This window comes from Haemorhous mexicanus, chromosome 5 (assembly GCF_027477595.1).
Source record: "Haemorhous mexicanus isolate bHaeMex1 chromosome 5, bHaeMex1.pri, whole genome shotgun sequence".
NCBI lineage: Eukaryota > Metazoa > Chordata > Aves > Passeriformes > Fringillidae > Haemorhous > Haemorhous mexicanus.
Genome location: NC_082345.1, coordinates 76,293,872 through 76,304,721, shown reverse-complemented (window position 1 = coordinate 76,304,721; position 10,850 = coordinate 76,293,872). Strand labels below are relative to the sequence as shown.

Here is a 10,850-nt window from a genome sequence, read left to right as displayed (position 1 = left end):
CCAAGTCTATTAAAGAAACCTACTGAAATTAATCCTACTCAAATACAAACCAACCCATCCATAAAGTTAGCCTCACTCAAAAAGAAAACAATGACAGAGAGTTAATAATACCAAGAAATAAAGCAACACACCATACACCACCAACGAATATAATATTCAAGGAAAAAAACCACCTTTTTTTTTTTTTTAATTTTTTTTTTTTTAACTAACTTCTTTTATTAGCTAGAACAAAGGATTTTGCCAGGACTGTAACACTGTAACAACAACTTCTTCTCCTCCTTCCTCTTCTTCTGAAACGTCCCATCTCATTCCCAAATTCCTTACAACTTTTGAGTTTCAATCCAAGCAAAAAGCAAAACTCGTGCACGTGTGCGTCGGATGCTCCTGCCAGGTTCTCCATTGCACCCCACATCTTCTTACACGTTCAGTCTTCGTGCTGTCCTGCCGGGGTGAGTTTCAGAGAAGGATTGGCACATGTGAAGAGAGGATTTCCCTCCCTCCCTCCCCCCCCAGAGCCGGTTTCCTTAGCACATTTCAATAAATTCCAAGCCTGCAATGATGCACACTCGTCCCAAGGCTCACAGCAAGCACGCAGGAGCTCAGGCTTACTTGCTTCCATGGCTCTGTGCCTGAGACAGCTGAGGAAATTTCCCGTGACCCTCTGTTGCAATAAACTGGAATGCAAACTCGGCTCCATCTCAGAGCCTCAGTGGGAGGCAGGAGCACATCTGGCTGACCCACAAAAATCCTTTCTTGGGCGGCGGCACCGCGCTGGAAAGGGGAAACACGTGCTAGTGAACAGCAGCTCAGAAACAATTCTTGTCCAATGTTACCTGCTCTACTTGGCAGCTCACTAACACAAGTCTCATTTTATCACTGCAGGGAGAATTCTGTAGGAAAGTGTCTGATGAGCAGCGACAAGGGCTTCACTCCCTGCTACGCAGCCTGCAACACCCTTGAGAGAGCAGAGCAGCAAAATCACCAAACTCTTCTTGCCGTGGGGCAGGGTAGAAGATCACTGTGGGAGGCACATAAAAAGAGGGGAAATGGTCTATAAATGCACAGACATTTGATTTCAGAAGCCCAGAGATAAGGATGTTCTCTAGGAAGCCAGACGTGACATGATATTTCTAAGATTTTCTTCTTCATTGAAGGAAATCTATGTGTATATATACACACTTACAAATGATTGCATGAGTTTTTTTTTTTTTTTCTTTTGACGCTCCAAGAATGATTTCCCATCTTGAGTCACTCAGGAAGAAATGGCCCCTGTGACTCAGGACAGAAGGGCTGCCTGCTCTTTTGATCATGACAGCTTTTGGCTGTACCCGGGAAGCAGGAGCAGCAGCCAGAGCTGAGGCTCAGCAGAGGCTGACCCCGGCCAGCCCCTTCCTCACTTCCCTGTGTCACAACCCTTCCAGGCAGAAGGACGCAAAGCAGGTTACGATTTCTCTCCTAGATATGTTTTTCGAAAATAATACTTCCAGGGGTGATCACAACGGGGGCACAGAAAAACACAAAGAATGAAAAGTACCGTGTTTGGTGTTTTAGCAAACGGTGTGTCTTCCCTACCATGTCCGGAAGCTGGATCGATGCACCAAACTTTTCACTGCACCCTTGTCCTTGCTTCTGCGCCATCTTCACCAGCTGCTCTTGGGAAGTGCTTGTATTGCCCTGGAAAGGTGATCACCCTGCACGAAACTGGAGGCTGAGCTTTCGGCCTCTGGAGGAGGGAGCTGCGCCGTGGATCCCGTCCCGATGGCGCTGCAGACGCCAGCACCCGCAGGAGGACTGGGGGGACTCCGAGCTCCACCTCTCTCTGCCCAGGCCCTGGGGAAGATGGGGGAGCTATTCTTCAGAAGCATCGCCCCTGCAATCATCACCTCCATCAACATTCTGAGAGCGCTTTTGGTTTTAACAAAGAGCAACCCTGATTTGCCATTTGCAGATCACAATGGGAATGAACCTGGAAGACAAAACACAAGATCAATTCACAGCTGGACGTTCAAATCTTTTTCTCCAAAACCCAATCAACGTGCAGCTTTTCCCTTAAGCTGAAGTACGGACCAAAGTCATAGAATCGTTCAGGTCAGAAAGGACCTTCAGGCAGCGAAGATGAGCATTTAGGTGTGGCATGAAGCTTGGGGAGCACTGAAGAAGCTGTAAAAGTCAACTGATATTCTTTGGAAATTAAAAACAAAACGAAGTAATTAGCTAACAAGGAATCCTCTGCGGAAACGACACACGGGGCGGCCTGCGGGGGAGATGCCCGAAAGCCAAAGCTGCGCTTCAGTGGCATCTAAGGTGGGAATTTTGCAGAGTGCCTGTACACAAGTTTGTTTTCACTGGGATCAGTGAGCAGTGGCCACCGCAGAGCAGGAGGTGCTGTGGCTCAGAAGACCTGGCTGTGAAAAGTACAGGTTATTGTCCCCAAGCACATGCCAGCGGTCTGGAAAAGGGTGATCCGGCTTGACACTGCCGGTGTGCTTGCTAAAGGGGGGGAGCGGCTCAGTCCTCGTCACTCACCTGATGCTCCCAGTCGGGGCGCAGTCGAACGGCACCACTGGGCCGGGCTTCACCTCCCTGGCTATTTTCTGTGCAGGGAACTGCAATGCCATTGCAACTTTTCTGTTCTCGCATCATTCTTCTAGAAAAAAAAAAACAATACGTTGAAGGGGAAACTGCCTTGTCACCGTCCCAAAATCCTTTATCGCTTGTGGTAACCCACGGCACACTCCCTGCCCGTGTTATCTTCACCTTAACTCTGTTTACAAGTGCCGTGAATAAACCCAAATCCAACTGAGGAAGCTCCTCTTTCCTCACATTTCAATTCAAGGCTGGAACGATCACCTTGCAAAGAACTTTCCTCTACCGGTGCTAGATGCAAAAGAAAAAAAGCCAACCCAGGAATGCCTGCCACACCAGAGTACACAAAGCTGCTGCTGCTGCTTCCAATGGCTTAGGCTGAGGGCTTCTCTGTTCTTCTTTTGCCCTTCTCACGGGAAGGACTGGCTTTGACTGTCTTTGAACTAGCTACAGATACGAAAGATTTAGTAAACAAGTATTCTTTATCCCATTGCTCTTAAGAGTGTGTCCTGACAGATGTCTTCTTCCTCCTGAGGTTTAGACCCCTGTTTGATCTTTTTTTCTTTTCCCCCCGCTTTTTTCCCCCCCTTTATTCCCTGAAGCATTTCACACCATGATGGGCAAAGGCCCAGCAGGAATTAGACTGAACATTGGACACGGAGACAAAAGAAAAGGCTGGAAGTTACTCTTGCTCTCCAGGCTGGCACTGCCAGCTCCTGAGGGCTCAGTCAGGACAGTCAACATTTCTGAGAGTACCTGTACACAGGCGTGTGCAGACCTTGGGTCCTGCCGCGGCTCGCAGCTGCAGGCTCAGACACGCACGCCGAGCTCCTGGATCCTCCACGACAGAGCCGCCTCTCCCTGCTGATCCCGTGCTGTGCCTGCGGAGCAGGGAGGGAAGGAGAGGCACGCAGGGTAGCACAGTGGCAGTGCACAAGCTGCCAGGCCTCACCCATCGGACCTGCACCGAAGAGGAAATCTCACTTTTCAAAACTCTCCATCGTGCCATACAAAACACTGAATCCTTCCCAGTCTGGAAGGGACAGCCTGGCATGATGCCCCTCAGGTCACATCTTACATAAAGGGTTCTTCTTCTCCTGCACAATGCTCTATAGTCTACTTTTACTTTTTATCTTTCTATAGATATAAAAATACCTACAGAAACTATCGATATTCACCAAGCGACCTTCGATCGTAACAGCCAGGCCTCCGCATGACTGCGCTTAACTCCTGCTCAGCTCAGGGCATCTCCCTGTTCCTCAGGCTCCAGAAACCACTGAAACTCCCCTGTTTTCCCCGGGGGGCTGCCTGCTGGCAGCCGCCCTCCTCTCTCCAACGCGGTCACCTGCCAGGCTGTAATATTGACATTGTTGCGACTATCGAGTCATTGGAGACTCATCCACGCTTAAATCAAATAAACCCCCTACTTTTAAGCACTAAATTCCCTACCAAAGCACGCGTTTTACTGACGCGTACACGGGCATACCGGGCAGCTTATTTTCATTCGGAAAAATAAAATAAGCTTCCCCAGTACAAAAGCCCCCTCCAGCAGCAGAGGATGCACCCTGAGTACCTCGGCGAAGAGAGGCCACCACGCCAGTGCCCGTCAGCGGCCCCCCAAAACCCGCCCGCCCGCCCGCGGCGCTGCCGAGCCCACAGCCCGCCAGCCCCGCACCGGAACCACCGCGGAAAGCCCCGACGGGCCGGCGCCGCCACGGGGGCGCCGTGCGGGCAGCGCAGCGAACGGACCGCGAGCCTCGACTGCGCCCCCCCTTCGTGCCGCCATCTTGGGAAGGTCACCCGGCTCCCGGCCGAGCCTCTCCCGAGTCCCGGGACGGCGGCGGCTGCGGGTCCCCGGCAGAGAGAGGCGTCCGTGCCATTGCCTGTCGGCGCCCGCCCGCCACCCGCCCGCCAGCGGCGCCACTGACCCAGGGCCCGTGTGCCCGGCGCTGCATACCTCACGGAAAATCCCGCCGGGCCGGCGGGCAGGCAGTCTGGTATACAGACCGCGGTGCTCCTTTTTCCCGCCCTTTTGGCCGCCATCTTGGGAAGGTCAAGCGCGTCCCGGCCGAGCCGCCCCCCAGGGCGCGATGGCGCGCGGGCCTCGGCACGGACGCGTCCCGGCCGCTGCCCGTCCGGGGGGCGGGACCGCGCTCGGCTGCGGGCGGGGAAGGCGGGCAAAAAACCGGTTGCCATCCCCCAGAAAATCCTCTGAAATAAACGCCGAAAACCTGCCTCTTACCCAACAGGAACGAAACAAGCGCCCTTTCTTTAAAACCCTATTTAAATCTATTTTAGATTTAAATGTTTCATGTTCACATTCACATGCATCTTTATACCGGACATTGATGCGTTAGGTAATTTGTATAATATATTACATCTACTCCTATGGTTTGTATTTATTTATGTTTTGCGTTTTGATACATATCTGTCTATATCGATTGTATATTTCTTTCTTTAGATTTCTATTTATATAATACTTCTATTATTCAAAATAAAAACCCTGTCTCTAACAAAATAAATACAACCCCCCCTTATTTTAAACGCCATTGAAATATTTTTATTTCTACTTCCTATAATTATATTCACATATGATTCTTTCGTTTCTTTTGATGCATTATAATAGTGATTACATATAAGACATATAATATTCTAAAAAAGTATTTAAATTATTATTTCTATTATGTATCATATCTACTGCTACAACTGATTTTTTCTTATATTTTTAAATTTTATATATATCTGTATGTATTTATGATATATTTCTATCCTAAGATTTCCCCCTTTATATTATTTGTATCTCAAATTTTTACAATCAAAACTCTGCCTATTGACAAAAAAAACCCCGCTTTACTATTTAAAAATATTTTTATATTTATAATTTTCATATTTATATTTATAATTTCTTATATAGTATACGATAACATATTGATGTACTCTACTTATATATATCCAATACATATTTCCTATAATCTATTATCATAAGATATATACAGTATTACTTGTATTATGTATTGTATCGGTTTTTATTATTCTGTATTTATAATTATCTTATATTGTTATATATGTCTGCATATATTTGTCATCCATTTCTATATTTATATTTTGATTGGGGCTTTGTTTCTATTTATAATCTAGATCTTTAGATATCTATAAACATATATAATACTCTGTATTAAAAATTATAATAGCTTATTGTAATATATAATGATTCATGTTACATGTTTCACTTTTATATATTCGGTCTATATTTAAATTTTAAGGGGTTTTATTCCCATTTTTATACATCTATTTGTTTTGTTTCATTATCGTTATAGTTATAATTTTACAGTTAAAATCCAATTCCTAAATAATAGGACAAAACAAACAGCATCAAATTCCCACCAATATCCTCCAAAAGCATCCAGATACCTCCACCAGCCAACCGACGGCCAGCAAAAAGCCACACAACGCTCTTTGCCGTAACAATTCTCATCACATCAGAAAAATGCAACGAATATAAAAGAAAACCCAATAGAAACGCACACAGCAAATCACAAAAACTACGAGGAAAAATTCAAACCACCTTACTAAACTCCAAACAGTGCCAATGACCCTGAACTTTACTTAAAAAAAAAAAAAAAAAAGAAAAAAAATTCTACCTCTACACTAAGTCAAAGAATAACCAATACTCTGTAAAAATAACTTTAAAAACCGAACTAATTAACGAAATAGAAAAAAATCTCAACCACTACAAAATAAGAAAATAACTACCCAAATAAAAAAAACTACTTAAAAAGACCCACCCTATAAATACCCATGTTCCAAAAAAAAACCCCTGATAAACAACACCCAAATATATCAAAGGCCAAAAAAAAAAAAAAAAAAAAAAAAAAGCACCACCAAAAAAACCCAACCAAAAACCCAACCGAAAACTTAAATTTAAATAAACTTAAATTTACAACAACAACAAAAAAATCCTAACTGAATCAACCCATAGTGCCTCAATCTATCAAAATAAAACGCCGCCTAGAAATGAACACAAAGCCTAAAAAGAAACGGAACCATAAACAATATCTCCCAAATGATCCGTCACAATAAAACGTACGCTACAATCGAACAAACCAAATAAATGAAAGCCCTGTAAGACGATAAACACAAACGCAATTATCAATATCTTTAAAACCCCGCTGCTATTAACTACCTGACGCTACCTCAAGCCCACCAGAACAAACGCTACACACTCACGCTACTAAAAGCCACCACAACAGAATTAAACGCCTAACCTCTACTTCACGCTACGACCCATAAAAACCATCGCACACCTTTAGAAAACATCGCACACCCCGGCAAAAAAAAAAAAAAAAAAAAAAAAAAAAAAAAAAAAAAAAAAAAAATCCGACAACAAAACTCCATTCAAAACAAACCTTTATCGTCACCACCTGAACCGAGATCCACAGCATTCAGGAAAAACACCCTATCCCTTAGCATCCAGCAACTGCAACCTGCGAACGCTGCGAGAGCTGGAGGTGCCCGCAATTGTACCCCGAAACGGACGCCGCGGGCGGGGCTCACCTCGCTTCAACAAGGGCGAATAAACGTGTGTTCTCCCCTTCAGTTTCATCCCCTGTCATAACAGAAAATAAGGGGTTCTCCTCAAATGAAAGCCTTCAACTGATGGCAAAGAGGGATTTTGACCCCAATTCGAACACTCGAGAAGGAGGGACAACAGGGCTGCCCCCTCAATTTAAACCTTAGGATGATGAAAATGGGGTGGCTGCCTTCAAATCAAACTCACAATACGACCACGATATTTTTCCAATTGCCCTTAAAACAGAACGCAGGGATTCCCTGTCGCCCCTGTGATACCCCTAACAGCCTGGAAAAGGCAGGTTTTCCTTCAATCAACACCCTTAAAACCGCAAGTGAAGGGGGATCCCCCCCCGGTTCAAACACAGACAATAACAGAAGAGTAGCTGCTTCCCTCTCCTTAATTTCTTTTGTCCTCATAAGCTCCATTTTTGTTCCTGGGGAACCGGGGAGGGACTGGCAAGATGAAATTGAGAAGGGAAAGGACAAAAGTCCCCGCTCCGAGTCCACACGGGCTCACCTGCTCGGCTGCCGCTTCCCGGCACAAAGCTCTGTCTCTCGGCACCTCCTTTAAGCAACGCTCCGCGTATCCAAGCGCGCATCCTGGTGCTCCCCCAGACCCCGGGAGAAGCTCTCACCGTCCTTCCACGAGACAGCCCCGGGAACGCCGCTACTCAGCAGCAGCACCATGCAAAAGGGAGCTGAGGCAAACCCTCCCCCTAAAACAGACCCCGGCAGGAGCCGGCCCCTCCTCATCGTCACACTCACACCTGGGGCTGCTCCGAGCCCTCATCATCGTCACACTCACACCTGGCGCTGGTGCCACTCTCCAACAGCGCCTCTCGGTGACCAGCGCAGAGCCCGCTTCTCACAGACCCAGAGCAAACAGAAATCTGCTACGGGTGTTGGCTTTTCTCATTCCGTCTGGTTCCACAACTAAAACGCGTTCGTGCGCTGATGGCATTGAGAGAAAGCTTTCCAGGGGAGAGAACTGTCATTCAGGTAGCACGCTTTGATACACCTTCAGAAAAAGCAGAATCAGCGCCAACTCCTAAGACCCCTGCTGAGGAACCCAGCCCTCCTTGGGACACCCAATGCACCTCGAAAAAGGAGGGGAGAAGTTCTTGTGCTGAACTCGGCACGGTTCGTCTAAACTCGGTCCTATTCGGTTCTTCGGCTGCACTCGGCAATTTTCGTCCACCCCCGGCTATTTTCGGTTCTTCGGCTGCACTCGGCTATTTCCGTCCACACTCGGCTATTTTCGGTTCTTCGGCTCCACTCGGCTCTTTCCGTCTACACTCGGCTATTTTCGGTTCTTCGGCTCCACTCGGCTATTGCCGGCTAACCTCGGGGGGCTGCAGTACCGCGCTCTGCCCACCAGGCGGCTAAAAAGCAAAAAAAAGTCAACAAAGAACAACCCAAGCCTTTCTTTTAAACAATATTTAAATATATTTTATTTTCAAATTTTTCATGTTTATACCCAAATTTCGATTTAGAATGTATATTGATGCATAATGTTGATTTCTATATTTATAATTTTCTATTGATATATACATTTATATTCTATATTTAATCGATTCCTATTACTTAGATTTATTAATATATTTTACATATTGATTATATATTTCTGGTTAAGATTTTATAATTCTGTAACAATCATATGATTTCAAATAAAACCCCTGCCTCTACCCAAATAAAAGCCAAAAAGAACCCCTTTCTTTTAAACTTTATTTAATTTTTTTAAAATTACATTTTTCATATTTATACTCCCATTTACAGTTTAAATGTGTATTCATGTATAGTGTCATTTGTGTTCTATATTACATCTCTTCCTATTATATTTATTTCTATTTTATATTTCTCTATCTATATATTTATATCCTGATTATATATTTCTATATTTAGAAATAGACAAAAATAATATCTATATTCATATTATTTAAAACAAAACCCCTGCCTCTAACCCAATAAAAACGAAAAAAAAAAAAAACCAAACCACCAACCCTTTGTTGTAAAAAATATTTGAATTTTTTTTTTTAGATTTATATTCATTTCTATTTAAAATGTATATTGATGTACAACGTTTATTTGTACATTTATGTTTATCGTTTTCTATCGGTCTATAAATTTATATTCTATATTACATACATTCCTATTGTTTATATTTATTTATATATTTTTATACATATGTTTTTATCTTGATTATATATGTCTGGTTAAGTTTTTTACTTCTGTAACACTTCTATTATTTAAAAAAATAAACCTGCCTCGAACCAAATAAAAGCCGAGAAGAACCACTTTTTTTTAACTGTATTTAATTTTTTTTTTACTTATGGTTTTTATATTTAGACTCACATTTACATTTCCAATGTATATTCATGTATATATTAATTATTTGTGCTCTCTATTACTTCTCTTCCTATTATTTCTATTGATTTATACTTTATATCTACATTTATATCCTGATTATATAGTTCTAGATTTAGAAATAGAAAACAATAATATCTATATTCATATTATTTAAAATAAAAGCCCTGCCTCTAACCAAATAAAAACGAAAAGAACCCTTTCTTTTAACCTATATTTACATATCTTTATATTTACAATTTTCATATTTATATACACATTCATACGAATTAATTATTTTGCCGCCTAATATTATTTATATTCTAAATGACACCTCTTCATATTACTTACATATATTCATATTTAAATTTAAATTTATCGTTTAGTTATAGGTGTATATCTTGATACATTTATTTTATCTTTCTCTATTTAGATATAGAAAATATTTCTAAAATATTTACATTATTTAAAATAAAACCCTTGCCTCTAACCAAATGAAAACCAGAAACACCCCTTTATTTACAACCTATTTAAAGATTTAAAAATAATTTTGTTCTGCATAATTATATTTACATGTCCATTTATAATTTTTATTCGTTATATTTATAGATGTGATATATAGTCTAGAGAAAACCTTTTGATCTATCAGATATATTATTTTTATAATAGGTATTTCTATAAGTTTAGTTTATTTATATTAGATATTTACAGGTATCGGTATATATAGTATATATTTGTATAGTCGGATTTATATTTTTATATTATTTATATTTATATTATTTTTCAAAAACTCCAGCCTATAACCTAATAAAAACCAAAAAAGCCCCAATTTATTTTCAACGACATTTAAATATTTTTCTGTTTACGATCCCTATTTCTATCTCTTTGTACAGATCTCTATCCCTCTACCGCCCTTTTTGCGGTCGCTTCCAACGCCGGGGATGGGCAGGGCGCTGGCTCGGGGGGGCTGCAGTACCGCTCTCTGTCCACAAGGCGGCAGACTTACCGGGAGGGGCGCTCTTCGATTTTCCCGCCCTTTATGCCGCCACCTTGAGAAGGTCAAGCGAGTCCGCGACATCCGCGACACTCCACTCCCAACATGGCGGCCAAACGAGGACCCCCCCCCCCCCCCCCACCGTGAGGCGTTTACGCAGATGCCTGTCAGAAACACGCCAAATTACAACCGTCCGCGACTCACCTGAGCTCACAGCCCGCGTCCGAGGCACTTGATACGCCACAAAAAATCCCGCCGTGGCCGCGCAGGCGTCAGGGTGCTGTGCAGGCAGTCCGGTTAGACGGACCGCGGGGCCTTCTTTTTCCCGCCCTTTTGCACCGCCATCTTGAGAAGG

General features: G+C 43.2%; 1 long non-coding RNA gene across 1 annotated transcript; it reads right to left on the bottom strand.

Annotated features, from left to right (window-relative positions):
- Nucleotides 1-327: 327 nt before the first annotated feature.
- Nucleotides 328-827, bottom strand: LOC132328144 (uncharacterized). The gene is made up of 2 exons (XR_009486703.1): nucleotides 610-827; nucleotides 328-441 (listed from the first exon to the last, which is right to left on the bottom strand). It is a non-coding gene; the product is annotated as an uncharacterized LOC132328144 (long non-coding RNA).
- Nucleotides 828-10,850: the final 10,023 nt, after the last annotated feature.